Source organism: Chinchilla lanigera, unplaced genomic scaffold (genome assembly GCF_000276665.1).
Source record: "Chinchilla lanigera isolate Chin_1 unplaced genomic scaffold, ChiLan1.0 scaffold00077, whole genome shotgun sequence".
NCBI classification, from domain to species: Eukaryota; Metazoa; Chordata; class Mammalia; order Rodentia; family Chinchillidae; genus Chinchilla; species Chinchilla lanigera.
Window position 1 is genome coordinate 5,746,290 of NW_004955478.1, and position 19,449 is coordinate 5,765,738.

The following is a 19,449-nucleotide window of genomic DNA, read 5'->3' on the forward strand; positions in this document are numbered from 1 at the left end:
TTATTTTGAGTGTGGGTCTCAGTTGCCCATGCTGTGCTTGAATTTACAATCCTCTCGCCTCAGTCTCACGGAGCTCTGGGGTTACAGGTGTGCGAACCCATACCCAGCTCCTTGTGCTCTGAGCTAGGGGCTGCACGCTGAAGAAAAGGGCGTTCCGTATTGAGTAAAGAGTTAGGCATCAAGTGTTGGCACCTTTGATTACCATTTTTTTAATTTTAAAAATTATTTTGTAGTACAACAAGAAAACTCAAATAGAGAAAATAGGTACTTTAAATCTAGTGCTTCTCAACTGGGATGATTTTGACCCCCGGGGGACACTTGACAATGTCTAGAAACATTTCTGATTCCCGGGGGGACATTTGGCAACGTCTAGAAACATTTCTGATTGTGCAGCTGGTTGTTGGGAGTGGTACTAGCATCCGCTTGGTAGAGGTTGGAGATGCTGCTTAGCACCTGTATGCACTGGGCAGACCCTCACCACAAAGAATGATCCAGCCCCAAATGCCAGTACAGTACTAGTGCTGAAACTGACAAAGCCTGCAGTAATCCCACAGCGACGGTCATCACCCTGTCCCTAACACTGTGATCTTACCTCTAATTATAGTATCATATTACTGTATTTCATTATTTTAAATGTGTGTTATGTATAATTGTGTGCATGATGTTTTTATCTGCATCTCTTCATTAGTTAAAAGGGTCATTGTAACCCATGTTTTTTCTTCCTGTACTGTAGATATTTTACTGCTATAATGAATTAATTTCAAATGAACAACTTTGTGTATTTGATCTTTTCTGAATTTCCAGGTATTTCTTAAGAGTAGGATTTACAATTGTTCATAATATTTTTTGTGAGGAAGGGGTGAATTTTTTATGGTTCTTGGAAAATATTTCCAAGTTGCTTCCCAAAAATAAGAGAAGCCTTTCACAACACTAATTTCACATCAGCAACAGCAAAATATAGACTTTTTTATTTGCCTGTGCTCTTGCTAACATAATGTACCAATATTATGGGGATCTTATTGATTGATCGATTGATAATTCAATACGCAAAAGGTGGTGTGTCTTTGATTAATAATGCTTTTTGGTGGGAGAAACATTGTCTTTATAATTTTCACCAGAATCACCAGAAGTCATTATCAACCATGCCATTATTCAACAAGCATTATTTTGACAGTACATAATCCTAGATTAGACTAATGCCTATATTTCTTACAAAGAATATAAAAAAATATATTGCACTTTCAGCTTTCTTAGAGAACTTTTAAAAGAACCAAGACTCATTCAAAGCAGTACAGAAAGTCCTGTCAAATTATAAGAATGAAAGTAAAATTGTTTTTGATGAGAACTTTCAAGTTGCAATTAAAATATACTTATGTGTAAATTAGGATTCAATTGCATTTTCCTATTTAGGATAAGTTATGTATTTTTTTACTCTTAGCACTCTTTAGCATTTCATATGCATAGTGTATATTTGTTTGGCACATAGAATGGTCAATAAATATATACTAAATATGAATGGATTTGTGCCCACACTATGGGATATAGAGTATAATTTTCTACTGCAACAATGACAGAGGTTTACAATTGAGTTTTATTTTTTGGTATATTGTTGGTCTTGGTTATATTATAATTTATTTGATATTGAAGCCTTGATCTGGAAGAAATTCTCCATTTCATTACTTTTTTAATGTTAAGCCTGTGTTATGAATAGTGGTTTGTCTGAGAACAGGGTTTTGGAAGCTCATTATTGTTTGAAACAAGGATTTTCTCATATATTTGCTAATAGAATTACAAATATTAAGGGACTTGGATAAAATTGTCTGTTTGATTTTTGAAGATTTAGTCCTTCTAGCAGTACAACATGATCAGTTTCATATCACGCTTTCTAAGTTTTTATTCTTCCTTGGGAGAACTCTTCCACATTTTTTAAGTGTGTGTCTGTGTGTGTCTCTGTGTGTTAGTTACTTCCCCACTTCTCCCAGCATCTTAATTTACTTTGTCTTAGTTTTAATATGTGGAAGTGTGTGCCTGAACTGGGATTCTGACAAATCCGCTATGTTCTTCTTTGACTTTTAGAACTTATTTCTGTATAATAGTATCCTCCTGAATTACGGACAGTTTTGCTGCCTCTGAGACCAGGTGTGCACACCTAGGTTACTGGCAGTGTAATGCATTGTCCAGCAAGGACACTGTCCCTGGAGAGCACAAAATGTGGGCCACTCCTTTGTACTTCTTGCTTTTCTTTCACTGGAGGTTTTACTACTTTCTGTCTCAGCCCAACAACCTAGAGTTTAAAATAGAAAAGACAGGAATCAAGTGTTTAAATTGCTCTTATGATTTTATATTTGTCAGAAGATAATTAAAGACAGTACTTCCTGGTCATTTTCTTTTTGTTTTTTTTTTTTGTTTGTTGGTTTTTCTCTGGTACCAGGAACCGAACTCACGACCTTGCACTTGCCAGGCAGGTGCTTTGCCACTGAGCTAAATCCCCAGCCCTCCTGGTCATTTTCATAGTAATCAGGTACCTGTCTTAATCTTTGACCTGGAATTAGCTGGTTGGTAGTCAACCACAAGGACATGTGGGCACTTTGGTTACGTTAGTTTATAAAACGTTTGCCTTTCTTCTCCAGTCAAAGCATTTGTAATGTGAAGACCAGAGTCCAATTCTTCCCCCTCTGGTGTCACTGATAAACTTTTAGTCTCTTTTGTAAAACCACTTTTAAAAAGTAAAAACAATGTATATTCTTGATAGAAAATTCAAACAGATGGAAGGGCATAAGACAATTTTTTAAAGGTCCCTTTTCCATGCTATGGGCCCATTTTACAGATGTAACAACTATGGAGGTCTCTTGTACGTCTTTCTAAACTTTGCTTTTGTTTTTTTGTTTTTTTTTTGTCTTTTGTTCCAGTACCAGGAATTGAACTCATGACCTTGCGCTTGCCAGGCAGGCGCTTTGCCACTGAGCTAAATCCTGAGCCCCTAAACTTTGCTTTTGACTTATCTCTTTCTCGATCTTTATTTCTTTTTTAACACATCTTATATCATACAATGCTGAAACTTGCTTTGTTATGCCAATAGTATGGATCTTAGACCTCATAGAGGTACAGTTCACTTTGCAATCATTTTGTAATGTTTCCTTGTGTGGAGATGCCATAATTTATTTAAATATTTCCCTATGGATGGATCTTGAAATTATATACCAAGTTTTGCCTCTTTAAACAAAGCTGCAGTAAACATTTTCAGACCGCCTGGGTTTGAATTCTGGCTCTGCTAGTTGCTAGTTCTTTGATTCTGTTGCTTTACCTCTCTTGTCCACAGCTTTCTCCTCTGTGGATTGAGGATAATAATAACACCTACTTAATAGGATAGGTATGTGGAATAAAATAGCTAAGGTACACATGATGTACTGGAGGTACCTGGGACGTAATGAGTGTTCGGCAATCATTAGCTGTAGCTCTGGCTGTTTTGTCAGTCTTTGAGAGTATGTCAGTCAAAAAAAAAAAAAAAATTCCTGAAAGCAGAATTGCTGGATTTCCAGCTCAAAAAATATGCAATTTAAATTTTGACAGATGCTCCCGGGTGCCCTGCACAAAATTTGCACCAAGTTATTCTTCCACTAGTAATTAAACTTTTGATCTCTACAAAATAGTTTTTCTTAAAAAAAGGCTTGAAAGCAATTATATTTCTTCATTACTTCCTTCTCCTTATCTCTACTTTTGACCTTAGTACATAATGACACATATTATGAAATACTGGTGTGAACATAAGTGCCTCCCGCAGCTCTCCCAGGGAAGCATTGGTGAACATGTGTAGATTTTCAGTGGCCGGTACACTGCTTGAAGTTTCCCTTATTTCAATACAGGGTGCCTAAGAGAAGGTTACTTCCTGTGTGTTTAAAGCTGCTTGATCTTTGCATGTGGGCAGGTATATCCTGCTTGATGAATACTCTTGAAAGCCGTCTAGATGACTGGCACCAACTTATAGTAAAACAGGAAAACATTCCTAGATTAATTTTCCTTTTCATTGAGTAGGGTTAGAGGGCAGGTGCACGTGAAGTGGTAGGCTACAGTTAGATGTGTGTCTCAAGCTGACGAATGCTGGCTTTGCAGCTGTGTGGGCAGAAAAATTGCGATTTCTGCACGCGATACCTGTTGAGACAGGCTCTGCTGCGGGGTTAGGGCCCTGTCTTATAGCTGATTGTCTCCATTGCAAAGGACAGTTGTAGAGAAGGGCGTGGGAAGTAGCCTGAGAGGGCTCTTGTCAAAGCCTGAGCAGGACCCAGCATCCTGGGAGGTCTTCTGTCTCCGGGAGTTGGTGACACTTCTCTCCTTTTTGTAGACTCTTGACGTCTTTGGAAAAGGGGTCTTCCATTTGGACCTTCCTGCAGGGGTAAGGGTCGCTGGGAAAGTGGCTTCTCATAGAGGACAACAGAGCTGCTCGCTTGGCTTTGCTTGCTTTGGAGCGTCTTAGTTTGTAACCATCTCAGCATCTCTCTAAAGACCCCTGGTTTGCTTTCAACTCCGGGGCTCCCAGCAGAATTCCTGCCTGTTGCCCGTGGGAGTCCCACAGCCGTTACAGCAGCTGGTAGTGAAGGGAGCTTAGAGTGGGGCAGAGGTAGACAGGAAGCTGGAGAAAGCGACTGCATAGCAGTGCGAGCCTGGCCAGCCTGCGCTGGGGACTTCAGATCGCTGCCCGCTCCCGCTTGGACAGGAGTGTTTCCGCTCACGCTGCTCAGTCTTAGCTGTGCTGACCTGGGACCTTCGTAACTGTTTCTGCTTTAAGATTTGTAGGTCTTTGCCTCATGTTTGGCAGCCTCCTCTCTCGGTATGGAGTGACCGTCTCTCTTTGAAACATGTGTCTCAGTGAGGAGAACAGAGCGAGAACGTGTCTGGTCTTATAGTGGGAGGAGACCATGGAGCGGGGAAGGGCACAAATGTACCCAAGACCCCTGGCGAGGACCTGGCTAAAGTCCCTCACTCGTAATTTCCAAGATGACGCTGTGACATAACGCAGAAGTGGGGTGGGCTATGGGAGGGGAGAGGTGAAGTCTTAGTTTTCCATAAAGTCACAGACATGCTTGTATTGTTTTGTAGATACAAAGAATTTTAGATTCAGATTGGACCTTAATATACCTGAGTCAGCCAGTGTTTACCTCACTGATCCATAGTTGCCTCGGAGAATTTGGAGAAAATAATAGCTCTTTCCCTAGAAAAATGTACATCCCATTCAGGGGGTTCACAGCCCTGAGGTTTGTTGGTAGGTCTTTGCTCTAGGGCATAACGACCAGAAGTCCCTGGTGCAGGGGGCTTGTCCAGGGATGCGAGGTTGGAGCCAGTGCATAAGAAGTCACCGGTCTGCAGACTTCGGACTTGCTTACTTGGTCAGGGTTCTTCAGTTGGGAGAGTGAGGTACTTTGGGTTGGATTTGAAGACCTGGGACTAATAACCAAAGCCTAGTTTATCTGTAGTGCCATCAAATGGATGGGACCTGTGTAGGCTTTGCCTCGGTGTCCTCCTGTGAAGGACACCTTTGTAGGGTTACAGGTATTGTAAACGACTGAGAGAGTGCACAATAGTTTCGTCTTATTGAAGGTTTCACTGTCTGCAGTTTGAATACCCACAATCAACTGTGGTTTGAAAATATCAAATGGAAAATTTCAGAAATAAATATGTAATAAACTTTAACTTGTACAGTGTTTTGAGTAGCATGATGAACTCTCGTGTTGTCCTACCTGGATATAAATCATCCCTTTGTCCACATATCCTTTCTAAACATGCTACCTGTGGTGAAGTCAGGGTTATCATCCCAGTACTTGTATTGAGGAACCCTCATTTTACTTAATAGTGACCCCGAAGTGCAAGAGTAGTGATGTTGATGATGTGGATATGCCAAAGACAAACTGTGAGGATGAAAGTTCTCAATTTAATAAGGAAGAGGGGAAAACATCATGTGCTGAGTTTGCTAAGGCCTATGATAGCTGTTGTTGATCTCTTGCTGTCCCTAATTTGTGCCAAACTTTGTTATAGAGGTGTATGTAGAGGGAAAATCATAGTATATATATGGTTTTGGTACTACCTGTGGTCTAGGGCAGCTACTGAGAGTCTTGGGATGTATCACCCTCACATAGAGTGGAACTGTTGTGTATATTTTTAAAAAGCCAGGTAGTATTTGGTGGCTAGCCTCATTTTCAACTGCATCTTCTTGTCATCACTGTTGATATCACTGTCCTGAGCCAAGGTGGTTGACTATGGGTCTGGAATACCCATAGTGCCTTGCAGTGCTCTGGTTCTCCTGGAGACACAAGACTGCTGCTTTGCATATCCTGGCCAAGGGCCATCATCACCTTCTGTAGACCAGGCCAATTAGTTAAGAAATGGTTGTCTGTTGTTTGACACTGATAGAGAAAATAACCTAAGGCTTTATTCTTATAGTCTGAATGTAGAAAGAAATGGAAGGAATTTACCCTTATGAAATGCATACAAACAGTAGTTTATCTGCTTGCAAAGATTCCCTGAGAAATAAGTTGCTTGGAATAGTATTAAAAAACTCCTGAAGGATGGACCAGTTTGTAAGATTATATATTTCTTCTTTTCTGTGATGATAATATAAATGCTCATGTTAGTTTTGTATTCCTAGTCTCCTTGAGCTAAAATAGCCAAAATTGGGCTGTAGGAAATAATTTTCAAAAGAAAAATAGATCCCTGAGCCAACAAAGAGCCACGTAGAGGAGAGAAGGGAAGAACACATAGTCATCTCCCACTCAGCTTTTTGTTTTTTTAAGGAGCACTGCTTTTTATCTAAAAAGAAAGAGAAAGGTCAGTTTCCACAGATGTGTTTTTAATCTGCACCATCACTGCCTGCAGCGATTTTGTGGAGGGAAGAGGGGAGGTGCTGTGAACTTTGATTTCAGAAGTTCCCTGTGATTATCAAGTTGACACTCCTGGGGATAAATTCTACCTTTAATCTTGTCTTGGACCTTAGCCACTTCTTGTTCAGAGGGCCTCTGTAGGGGGTCTCCAAAAGGAATTTCATAGGCATGTTCGAAAGTTTAAGTGAAATATGCAGAGGCATCAGGAGCATATTCTCTGGAGATGCAGCGCCATGCAGGAGGAATGGAGCGGGCAGCTCCACCATCCACCCTTGGGAAGGGCAGACCGGAGGAGGCTCGTCTCACCTCTGCCCCACGGATTAGTTGGATATCCCAGGAGCCAGTTTGGTAGAGTCTCAGCCTGGGGTAAAAAGAATTTCCCACATGAAAAATCAAATGGGTTTATGTTCACCGTGAAATTACAAGCACTTCCGAGGGCCTCCGGGTGTTTCCCACGCCTCATCCCACTGGCCTTGAATTTTGACTGCTCATGGCCCTGCGTCAGTCACTGCACAGCACAAGTCCTGGAATGAGCTTTGAGCGCAGCGGGAGGAGGACAAGTTCTGCCTTACGTTTGTGCCGGTGCTGTCTCACAGTGAGAGAGTGCTCATCCAGTCCCCAGACATGCACGGGTCTTGCTCGGCACTGGACCCCAATCGACTCCCGTGTACTTTGTACTCATTCTTTCAGTCCACAAGTATTTGGTGGTTGTGCTGTGCTTCTTGAGTTTCCCCAGGTTCGCGCATTCTCTGCCAAGAATACGTGGATGCTTCCTTCCCCGCTCCTTACAAGCACTGCCACCCCTGCAGAGCCCTCTGGCATTGCAGAGTGTGGTCATCTGCTTCTCCCATGAACCAAAGTTCCCTGCAGCAGGACAGAGACCGATTCATTGTTCTATTGGTTGTGCCTGCCGCAGTGCCTGTGGTGGAACTTGAATACTTACAGTATGAAAAACTGCCTCTTTTCTCAATCGCCAGTCGGTTGTTTAGTTCTTTATTTTATTGAGCAATTAATGATTGAGACCTATTTTGTGTTATTTTGCTTTAAAACTTATTTTGAAAACTCTCAAACTGACAGAAAACGTGAAAGGACAATGCAGTGAATACTTACACTCCTTGGCTGAGGTCCACCAGATGTGAAGATCTTGGCACACCTGCTATATGTGTTGCTCACCCCCTGTGCCTGTGCACACGTGCCCTCCTGCATCCACCCCTTTGGCCAAATCATCTGTAAGTAGGCGTTTGACCTCTAAATATTTCAGCCTTACGAATGGAGTAAGATGCGCCATTGGAAAGTGTTGTCATAGAGAGACGCGGTGTGTGGGAGTACAGAGCAGGGGAAATTACTTTGCAAAAGACTGGACAGTTCGAATTTTTTAAAAAGGTAACCTCTGAGCCATGTGTATAGACACTCGTTTACAGAATCCACGTTTGAAATTTTAACAATAGGGAAAAGGTGAAGTCTTTCATAAAGAGCTTCCGATCTTCTTGAAACTCCATTCAGCTTTACCATATTTGGAGCTTTTGCTTTTATGGTTCTTCTGTGGTTTTGTACTAACCACGCTTATTATTTCCTTAGCCTCTCAGGGACTGTCATTGAAAAAGTGCCTTTAATTTTGCTTGTATTCATGAGGAGGTTTATTAATGTGTGGGGTAGCTGTGCAAGACAGGCAAGTATTCATTCAGTGGGTTCTCCTTGCTCTGCGAAATGTTTTTGAAAACTCAGTGGCTCGAGACTATAAAGCAGATCCAACTTTTGCATCTTAATAATACCTGTGGCTTAATTTTGTAATTATGCTTAACAATTCTATACATCCATAAATAAAAGGAAATGTAGGCTTTTCCAAGGAAGCAGAACTTCAGCTATTTCTACTATATAATAGAGGGTTTTGTGAAATTTTAAAATGTTAGAAGGCCCCCTCTGAGGCACTTTGAGGACAGCATACACGCTCCAAAATCTAGAGGACCCGTGTGTGAGGCGTCTCCGGGCCCCTTAGGTGTTCTACTGGCTAAATTGTAAGGAAGCTGTGTAAAATAAAGATTGGTTTGGGGCGGAAAGAACAACAGCTTGTGTAAAAAGGAGGCGATGACAAACATAAACAGTGAATTTTTAGAACATGGCACACCATGGGAAGTGGCAGGAGTTATCCTTCGCAAATGTGAGTCCAGTAAGATTAACCGCTCTGGTTTTGTCTCACAAGTGGCTTTTCCCTGGGGGAAGCTAATGTGGCAGCTCTGGAGAGTGGGAACTTGTAGGACATGGCAGAGGCTACATCTTAGGGTAGACCTTGCTTCCTAAATTGTTTCTGCCTCTGAGTTGTGGGCCCTGTCTTTGTGTGAGGCACTGGCCTTCACTACCTCACTGACATGCGTTTTTAGACACATGAATTTGTGATTGTCTCACTTTAGTGGAGGACATACCCAAAAATAAAATAGAAGCACAGCCCCTGCTTATTAGCAAGTGGACAGGAAGTGGTCCATATTTCCTGGCATGAGCTGCGTGGAGCTGGAGTACTGGAGTCTGGGTCTATTTTCAGAGTGGGGGTTGACTGGGAGGCCATCCAGGAGGGCGCTCTTGGGAGTCCTCTGGTCAGCCCAGCCCGAGTGAGGGGTCTTGGGATGGTGAGGGATGGCTTTTCAAACAAAGGATAGTAGGAAGGCAAGTGAATAGCAGGAGACCCTCCAGTGCCAGCCAGGCATCTGCAGAGGTGGGACTGTGATGGAGTGTGTCCCAGAACACACGTGTTTGGCACCGTGGGAGACAAAGGCCATTTGGGAGCTTTAGTGGGCCAGATCAAGAGTCCTAGCTGAGATGGGAACAGGAGGTTTTGAGGAAACAGACCTAGAGAAGAGCTCTCTGCTCATCCAGGAAGAAACTCTGCTAAACATTTTACCAGGAGTAAGATTATTAGACATTAAGGCTGGGATTGGAACCCAGTACTCACTCCACATCCAGCGTGAATGACCTCATCCTGAGACCTGCGGAGGAGCTGGGGGCAGGTAGGAAGACAGTCAGAATGAACTTGCAGTGGAAGATTCACATCCAAAGTGCTGGGTCGGTAGGGGAGCTGCCCTGCGTGGAAAGAGTGGCTAATGTTGATCTGGTCATTTATTGATGGTTTTTCTCCCATCACTCCCATCACTTGAAAGACTTCGCATTTATATTTTTTTGGCATCGAGTCCTGTAATCTGGTGTGTCTCTTATGTTTAAAGCAATCTCAGTCTGGATTAGACACATTCCAGTAGGCACACTTGACTAGTGGGTGCTGAACGGTGACCAGTTTGGCCAGGGTGGTCATCTCTTTAAGTTCCCTCAATGATGGCAGTGGACCGTTCCTTCTACTAATTTGTCTTTTATTGACTGCTGGTCTGCCCATACATCAAGAAGAATTATTGCTGTTTGTCTTTATCAGTATTCCAGCTGATGAGACAGCTCATTTTGGGGGCTGGAGATGTAGCTCAGTGATAGAACACTTGTCCCTGGGCTTGATCCCTGGCACTCACCACATTGCCCCCCACAAAGAAAACCCTCTCATAAGAGGAGCTAACAGTGGACAGATCCCTGTAAGACTAGCGAGAATGTTACAGAGTTTCCGGGGGCCACATTGTATGGGGGACCTAATTTTCCTGCACAGAAAAGGTGGTGTTGTAGATTCCTTCTTTCCAGTCCCATTTGTGAATGGCAGGAAGGAACCCCACCAACTTCATGTTGAACCTAAAAAGTCTCCCCCTGAGAAAAATAATTGGCACAGGCAGCATAGCTATTTTAAGCATCATTTGAATACAGGTTTAAACTGTTATTTTATTGAACGTAGTAGCTATTAATTTTAAACATAAGGGTATGGTTACTAAGTATAGTTCTCCAACCACCCACTCCAGCGAAGTCTTTTGGCTGAGTGAGATGTTGCTTGTTGAATGGAATGAAAATAATTCATTTTTGAGCTTTTCGGGTTCTGTTGTAAACCCAGGGGCTGCTTTAGAGTCAATTTATAAAGGAAGTCATGGAAAATACTAGAGGGTTTGGTGAGGCAGGATGTGTGAAGGAGGGAGGAAGCATTGTCGGAGAAGCTGCTTGGAAATACAAGGCAAACGTTTTTTAAAAATTCACCTTTTGCTGACTTCCTGTGTAAATTCTTTCAGGTTAATCTGGAGAAGAAAAGAGATCCTCCAGAATCTCATATCTGTTTAGACTTTTTTCCCTTGTACCTCAGGCATCTATTTTATGATGCAATTTTTATGCCATTTTACTACTCTTTTACACTTTTGAGTAGTTTCTCATGCTCTTAAATCTTCAAGAACATAATTTTAAAATGACCATATAATTGCCTTAGTCACTTGCTCATCCTTGAGACAAAATATCTGACACCTGCAGCTTAAAAGAGGAGGGCTTTCCTTTCGCTCCCAGTCTCAGAAGTCTCAGGTCGGCTGGCTCCCATGCAGAGATTGCGTGTGGAGGAATTCGTGGTGGAGGGAAGCTGCTCATGTCACAGCAACCACGAAATAGGGAGCAAAGGCAGGAGCCAGGAGGGAGATGCGTCCTTGGCTCACGGCCCTAATGACCTGCCTCTTTCACCTGCACCGCACTCCTAACATCATTATCCGCTCTGAACTCTTCCGTGGATGGATTCACTGAAGAGTACAGTGCCCCAGGGATGCAACCGCCTTCTAAAAGCCCAGTCTCTGAACAGGTGATCTAGATTGGGGGCAATCTAGAGCTAACTGTAACTTAATATTCTATGTGGTAAATGTTCTGTCCTTTCATTTTTGAAGTGGGGCTGCCTGTGTTGCCCATACTAGTCTTGAATTTGTGGGCTCAACTCATCTTCCTACCTCATCCTTCTCAGCAGCCACGATTACAGACATGTGCTGCCATGCCTGTCATTTATTTAAACTTTAATCTACCCTCCATTGTTTTTCATTTGTCTTTATTATAAGTAGTGCTGGGATGGACATCCTTCTGCATAAATATGTATATGAATAATTATTGCAGTAGAAGTTGCTGGAAGAGAATTTATTAGGCCAAACAATGTAGGCATTTTTTAGGGCTCTTGGCGTGTGCTGGCAAATTACTCTCCAAAACCGTAGCACAAGTTTACATTCTTGCCTTCAGTGTGTGAGTTCCTTTCTCCTTATAGTCCAATTGGTATTGAGATTTATCATTTTAAGGGAGTTTATTAACTTGATAGGTGAAAACCATATTATATTGATGCAAGACTTTTACAATAAGGAAGGTAAGATTATCCAGTAAAGTTTTCTATTTTTCTCTTTAGTCTGTCTTGGATTCCTTGGACTTGACTGTTAAGGACCAGATGTTTTTTTCTGAGGGATGCGGGGCATATGGGCCACAGGTGAATCTCATCATCACCATCATCATCATCATTATCATCATCATTATTTTCTTTTCAACTGAGTGAAGCTCAGCACTAGGTTTGTCGTGGATAACTCTTTATGCTAAGGACAGGAATGGATCAGTGTACTCACAGTGATTTGTGGTGACTTAAAGACATGAAATCTAGAATATGTCACAGAAGGAGTATGACCATTCAACAGGGGTTATTCGTGATGTGAAGTTGAAGCCCGCATCCTGAAGACACCACTTGTAGCTTAAAATTCCTGCATTTGTGACATTTTCTATGGCTTCTGCCAATTGTAGGAGCCCTTCAGAAGGAGGCTCTGGGACATCGTCTGAGCCTAGAGGGTTAGGGCCATTGTATTTCCTTGTCCCCGGGAGCTGGTACTTACCATCACTGACAGTTTGAATCTAACTCTGTACCAAGATGTGGACCTCAGCACTTTCTTTCCGTGATCCAGGCTTATGTCGACCGAAAACATGGCAGGTACTAGTATTTTATTCATTTTATTGATGATACAATTAAAGCTTAGTATGTTTAGATAATTTTCTTGGAGTCACACAGCTAGGAATGGGCAGTGCTGAGCACTGACGGACTCCAGAGCCGTGTTCTGAAGTGTAAGCCCAGGATTCTTGAGCGCTGGAAGGGAATGAAGCAGACCTACACCAGAGTATCAGGTAAAGCACTAGGATTCCGGTTCAGATCTTCGCTCAAACTGCTGCATCCAGATACAGTTGACAGGGCAGTAAGAAACTGAAGAAATGGATTGGTGGTCAGATACTGGTTTTGAACTGCAGTTGCATTTTCCAACTGAATATTGGATCAGGCCGGCTTTGAGATCTTTTAGGACAAAAATCAAAGTTGGTGATGGAATACTTCGGGAGAATGGCTCAAAAAGCTAAGTGCATATAAGATAAGAGCTGATGGGACACCCATTTGGATGTGAAGAGCGGGAGAACTGGAAAGTTGCCTGAGAAACTGCATGCCTGGCAGTCATGTGGTTTAACCAGGCAATTTTGGAGCAAGGCGCATAGTGAGCGCTCCCCATTTGCAGGGTATGTGTTAGTATTCAGGGTAATCAGAGAGAGAGTCAGAAGCATGTGTCATTAGCCAACAGGGAAGGCAGATGGGTGATGGGGAGGTGGGTGGCATCACACTACTTGTATGTTCTTTTAATAAGTGAAATTATAGCGTAATTTCATCCACTCATTGAAAACAAGGTTATGCAATTAGGGTCCTGCTGCTGTTAAAAGCTTCCAGAGTGTTTAGTGCACTGGGCAGACAGAATTATGATGTTTACTTTAAAAATCAAACTTGTTCTCTTTCCTGAGACTTAATTTTATGTAATGTTCAATTTTTGTGTTTACTGGTTCTGCATTTTCCTTGTGTAGATGAAGATCCAATTTGGAGATGAATATATGGGTAGCTGGGCTGTGGAAAGCACAGAGGAATGAAGGTATGGGTACTGAACAGCTGCTTGTTGGACAGCATTTTCATGTGAAACCGTCTTAGGATTTTTATAGGCGTTTTGTCACCACCCCCTAAAATCATTTATTTAAAGCAGCAAGTGAAATTTCTCAGATTTTCAATCTGTGATCTTTTAATTTTGATAAAAGATATATCCAGCATAAACTTTACCATCTTAGCCATTTTTAAGCATGCATTTCAATGGTATTAAATATATTCACAGTTTTATGAAACAGACTTCCAGAATTTTTCATTTTGCAAAACTGAAAATTTGTACCTAGGAAACAACCCCATTTGCTCCTCTTTGCAGCCTTTGGCAGCCACCATTCTCATTTCTACTTCTATAACTCTACTTAAATATTTCATGAAAGTGGAAGCATATAGTGAATGTCTTTTTGTGATTGGCTTACTTTGAGGAGTCTCTGTACTAGTGTTAATCTTCTTTGTATCCTCACCAGCACTTACCTATTTTCTGTTGTTTTTTTTAATAGTAGCCATCCTAATGGGTATGCAGACAATCTATAGTTTCTTTTTTGAAAATTTTTATTTTAAAGAAAATAGTACAAAAGAAGAACAGTAGCAAAATACAAACAAAACAACACAAGGACACTAAAAATGATACAGTGTTTCAAACCAAATGACAGGGATTAACAGTGGTTGTTATATTACATATTGTTATCTTCAATGAAGTTGCTCAGATTATCAGATGTACGAATTGAAGATTGATAAAACCATTAAAGGGAAAAAGAAAATAATAATTTAAAAGAACATTAGAGACAATACATAGTTTCACTAGACAAGATGGTAGGAATCACCAATGGTTGTTCTACTGCAAATTGTTGTCATCATATAAGTTGCTCAGGTTACCAGATATAAGCATGCAAAATTGGTCAAAATATAAAAGAAATGTTTTAATCATTAGCTGTTCCCCTCAACAAACCATCAGACACTAGCAGTACAGTATGCCACCGATCCATATATATATATATATATATATATATATATATATATATATATAAAGCCTTAGTACTTTCCTTTTCTTCTTTCCCTAATCGCAGTTGTTCCTTCCTTTGAGCAATTTCTTTCCCTTTCTTATTATCTATTGTACACTTTGTGTTTTGTTTACTCTTTCATGTTCTTACACCATCTGCAGAGTTTAATGTCTACTATATCAATATGTAGTTTCTCTCAAACTTCTCCTGGTTGTAGACAAGTATTAGAGTATTGTGATTTGAGATTTATCTACTTTTTCTGTTATACTATTTGAAGGGAGGATGATTAGACGATGTATATATCAACAGTCTAGTGATTTAAGGACTAGCAAGCATTACATTTTTCTTGATGACTTGTGCTAAGAGATCTCACTTGGGGGCATCCTGAAATAATTGCAGCATAGTTTAATATTATATGTTTTTTAGTACATGTTTGCAATACCTAATGTTTACATTCTTAGTATGGAGTTAGTATGTGTATGTGATACATTTTAATTTCTTTTTTCACCCCCTTCCTCTTCCATCTCTTGATCCCCGTCCCATTTGAGAAAGATTTATCTCCCTACTTCCTATTATGTCTTTTACTTTGCTCTTTGTTTGTAATATTATGTGTTTTAAAAACCAAGACACTCAATTACCCTCTGAAACATTAATTTTAATTGAGCCTATGAAGGAGAGGTTATTCCTGACTCAAGATTGGTGGAGGAGATAAGGAGATGCCTGTTCTGATAATTTACTATGTACAGAAGTGCTTCAGCAATGCTCAAATAGAAATCTAACCCTCATGTTGCAGTAGAACTCCTATATAAGGTGCTAGCACTGTTTGTTTATGAATTCACCCTGGGACCTATAATTCAAATCTTTGGCCAATCAAATGGAAAAATAAATCACTGGGAGTAGTGTTTTACTTAGAACGCATTAAAGCAATTTAAGTGACAAGTTTTCCAGGTATAAATACCTACCTTTCTGCAGGAGGGTAAATGTAGAAGTGGGAAGACCTTTATGAATGTGCTGGTGAGACTGAGAGAGAATGCACACAGTATGATATGGTCTTTCAGAGGACTCAGCAGCAGCCATAAATCCATTTATGAACAATTCAAGTAATAAAGCTGTGCAGGATAATGTTAGTTTTCAATAATGATCTTATTTAAAAATCAGAGGTTTAAATGTAATGCATGGAGAAATGGGACATTATAAATTTGAATAAGTAAGTATTACTTTTCAGTGGACCCAGCAGATTCCCTTATTATTTTACTCATTGTTCATGTCGTTGCCTTTCAGTTACTGGAATGGGAAAAGAGACATGTTCCAGGGAAGAGTTTGTTACTTGTGCTGTGTGGTTTAAAACCTGCTGTAGTTTTCCACAAGCTGCCTACGTTTCAGAATGCGGGAGGAACAAATTCAGAAGTCAGCGGCTATCATTTCATGTCTTCGTAAGCAAGGCGGTAGGCAGGCGCCAAACTTGTTATTCACCTTGACCATCTTGTGGTCCTGGCTCTGTCCCACTGACGTGTGGGATGCCTGGAAGGACAGGAGTGACGATCACAAGACAGTGTCTTACTCAGGGCCTTGTACTGAGAGATGCTCAGGGAAGATTTGACACTAGTCTTCATTTTATCGAGCTGGAACACATCTGCAGGAAATCTCCGGTGCTTTGAACAGCAGCCTTCAAGTAGTCCTGCAGGGTAGCTGTTTCCTGTTCTTGCTCAAGCAGGGGACAGACTTGTCTCTGATGGTGCAAGTAGAGAACAGCCATTGTCCAGTGTGATGGTCCTGTTCACTCCCGCAGGGCGGCACAATACGTGTACTCCCCAGGAATTGCAGATGAGGCAAGCGTTGGGGTGAAGACTGTGTGGGGGCCTGGCGGGCTGCACAGCTGTAAGCGCCCCGTCCCTCAGGGGCCATTCGTTCAACTCCATTGCTGCTGACCTCTGATTTTCCTGAAATGGCACGCAGACACAGCGACGTTACACGAGGGCCGGAAGTCTGTAGTGTTACCGCGAGGGCCACCCGCTCGTCTCCTCTGATGCTTCCTGGATCAGGTCTTGCTGTCATTTCACGTGGAAGACATCACCTGTACTTAGAATCACACTGAGATCTTCCAGCATGAGTTTTCCTATTACTGCATATTCATTAATAATCCAACCCTCCATGTAATTGCTATTGATTCTCACAGAGTAGACATTTAGAGATTTAGTTGACTTTATTTAAAGTCTAAATTTAGAAATTCTTGGTAGGTGAAGCATGTTTGTTCAAGGGTCTGTAATCCAGTAATTCAACTCCTGTTCTTTCACACATAAAATTAATCCTTCCCAGTAGGTACTATTGCCTGACTGGAGAAGGTTGAGAGTTATTGGCAGATGGCTATCTGTGTTGTTCATTGGTAGTTTATTTTTTTTTACTTGAACAAGTCAAGCATTTTGGTAGGAGAATATATTTTGCTGATTCTATCAGGTTTCCTTTGGCTGTGTTCCAATTTGTGAGCTTAGGGGGCTTCCTGTGGACAATAATTGTGGTTGATGTGGAGGAAGGATGAAATATATTACCCTCACCTTTTCAGAAAAAAAAGAATGTGGCTTTCTTCCCTCCTCTCCAGCCAGCTGTCAGATTTGAATGCCTGCCCTAGTTTGCCCTGTCATATGTTGTGTTAGTGGGCTGAGTGATGGGAGCTGGCACCAGCCCTTTAGCGTGATTGCCAGTTGCCAGACACACCCTACAACTCTTGTCACAGATATCTAAGGAAACCGGATGTTATGGCTTGTGTCTAGATTCCCCCCAAAGCCTCATGCAGTCGTAGCTGGGGAGTTTCAGAGGTGGCTGGATTAGGGTGAATGTGGATTAAGAGTGTGATACTGGGATTAACTGTGTGATGCTGGAATTAAGCGTGCCCTACCCTGGGGTGGATGGAACCACCCCAAAGGCTTACAGTCTTGATGGAATATAAAAGCAGAAATGGAAGACAGGCTAATGCAGCTTCTGCTTACTGCTGCTCTGTTGCTTTGCTGCCTTCTGCTTGCCTTACTTTGCCATGAACTGTTTGTCGTCGTAGTCCCCCTCTGCCGTGTCACCCTGCCCGGGAGCCAGCCATGGACTGAAACCTGTATGAAATGTGAGCCGAAATAAACCTTACCTCATCTCACTTTGGGGGTTGAGTATTTTGTCTCAGCAGTGAATAAAGTCACGAAAACACAGGGCAACAGATTTGCCTTTGGGTTTCAGTAGATGGATTTGTTACTTGTTTTCACTTCAGGTCTACACTAAGAAAGGGGTGAAAAAGGCAGCTTTGAATTCTGTGATTTCTTTGTGGATTTACTTGGAGTTGCTCTAAAAAGAAAGTTGTGTGTTTTGTTAAAAGTATTCCCATTGTACAGATGCTGATAACCTCCCATGAACAAAAGTGTTTGTTTGGGTCTCCAAAGGATGTGACTGGAATCCAAAATAAAACTCCTTCCCAGGTGGCTCATGATCATTTTCTATATCATGCCTGGAAAATATGCAGCTTCTCTTGACAGGAGCCAATGGCAGGGTACAAAGTGATGCCCAGGCAGGTTCATGAAGCACTGGAGACCTTATCTGGGTTTTTCATGGTCATAGAAAAAGGCGTTGGTGGGTGTGAATCTGTTGAGCTAAAATTGAGTGGCAGTTGGGAATAAAAATCTTAAAAATGCATTCTCTCAAAAAATTGCATTCTTTTGTTTGGGCTAGACGGAGACTTGAGGAAGTTTGTATATTCATGTTTGAAGCTCACATGATTCTGCTACTCTAAAGGATGTTTTGCATTTATTGGAAAAAAATAGACTTCTTCCTTTTTATATTTAAATTAGCATATTAGTAAAAAAAGTGCTACATTTTATGGTGCATCAACAGAATTTTACAGTTTTTTAACTTGGCAAGGATTGCAGTGTTCATTCTTGAGCATAGCAAGCACCATTTAAAGTCTGTCTTTAACATAAATGTACATTTTAACATGTATTTCTTAGAAATAGATAATAGGGAAACAGTGCAGAATCAAGTTTACTTTAAAAGCTGAAAGACATCTTTTTGAAATGATTTGGATGAGGATTTGAGCATTTATGTAATTTATTGATAGAGCTAGCTATGCCTCCAAGAAGGTTACGCTCAATTACATATTATAAAAATTGGTTCTGACACTAATTCACTTTCTATATCTCTTTTGAGTAGGTGGATGATATACAGCATAAAGGAAGATTTACTGGAAAATAGACTAATCAAAATAGACTGCCAATGGCAACTATAGGTTGGTGTTTGTGTTATTTACAGGTAAACTGGAATTACACAAAAAGAAAAATATTTGGAAGGGAAAGAATTTCAATCCAATTATTCAGTGTTTAAAAAGACCTTCTAGCTGTGAGATTGTGTTGACTATATCTCATTAATTGTTAGTTAATTAGTTCCTTTGTAGTGGTATAATTTATTCAGATCACTGTATTTCAGGGCATTCTTTTAGTCTGAAGGTTGTCAAACATTTTAATATTATAACATGAGCTTTGAAAACTAGTTTGTAGAAATGAGGGAATACATGTCATATGTGTCACCTGCACTGTGACATACACTCCATCTTGGGCTTTAAAGCTCTGTGTGTGTGTGTGTGTGTGTGTGTGTGTGTGTGTTTCCATGTGTTCATCCAAGTGTTAATGTCCAGACCCTTCATCTGTTACCTGATTTTTGTCATTTATCTGGGTTTAAAAAGTTGATTATGGTCTTGTTCTATTATTAGTGCAGATATTCATTTCATTTTATCTCCACCATC

General features: G+C 41.1%; 1 protein-coding gene and 1 long non-coding RNA gene across 3 annotated transcripts in view; both read left to right on the plus strand.

The window, feature by feature from the left end:
- Positions 1–19,449, plus strand: part of Prkca (protein kinase C, alpha) — a gene marked incomplete at its 5' end in the record, with an annotated part of 403,718 nt that overhangs the window by 59,651 nt on the left and 324,618 nt on the right.
- On the plus strand, positions 12,143–17,449 carry LOC106146430. Its single transcript, XR_001230858.1, has 3 exons — positions 12,143–12,705; positions 13,611–13,675; positions 15,960–17,449. It is a non-coding gene; the product is annotated as an uncharacterized LOC106146430 (long non-coding RNA).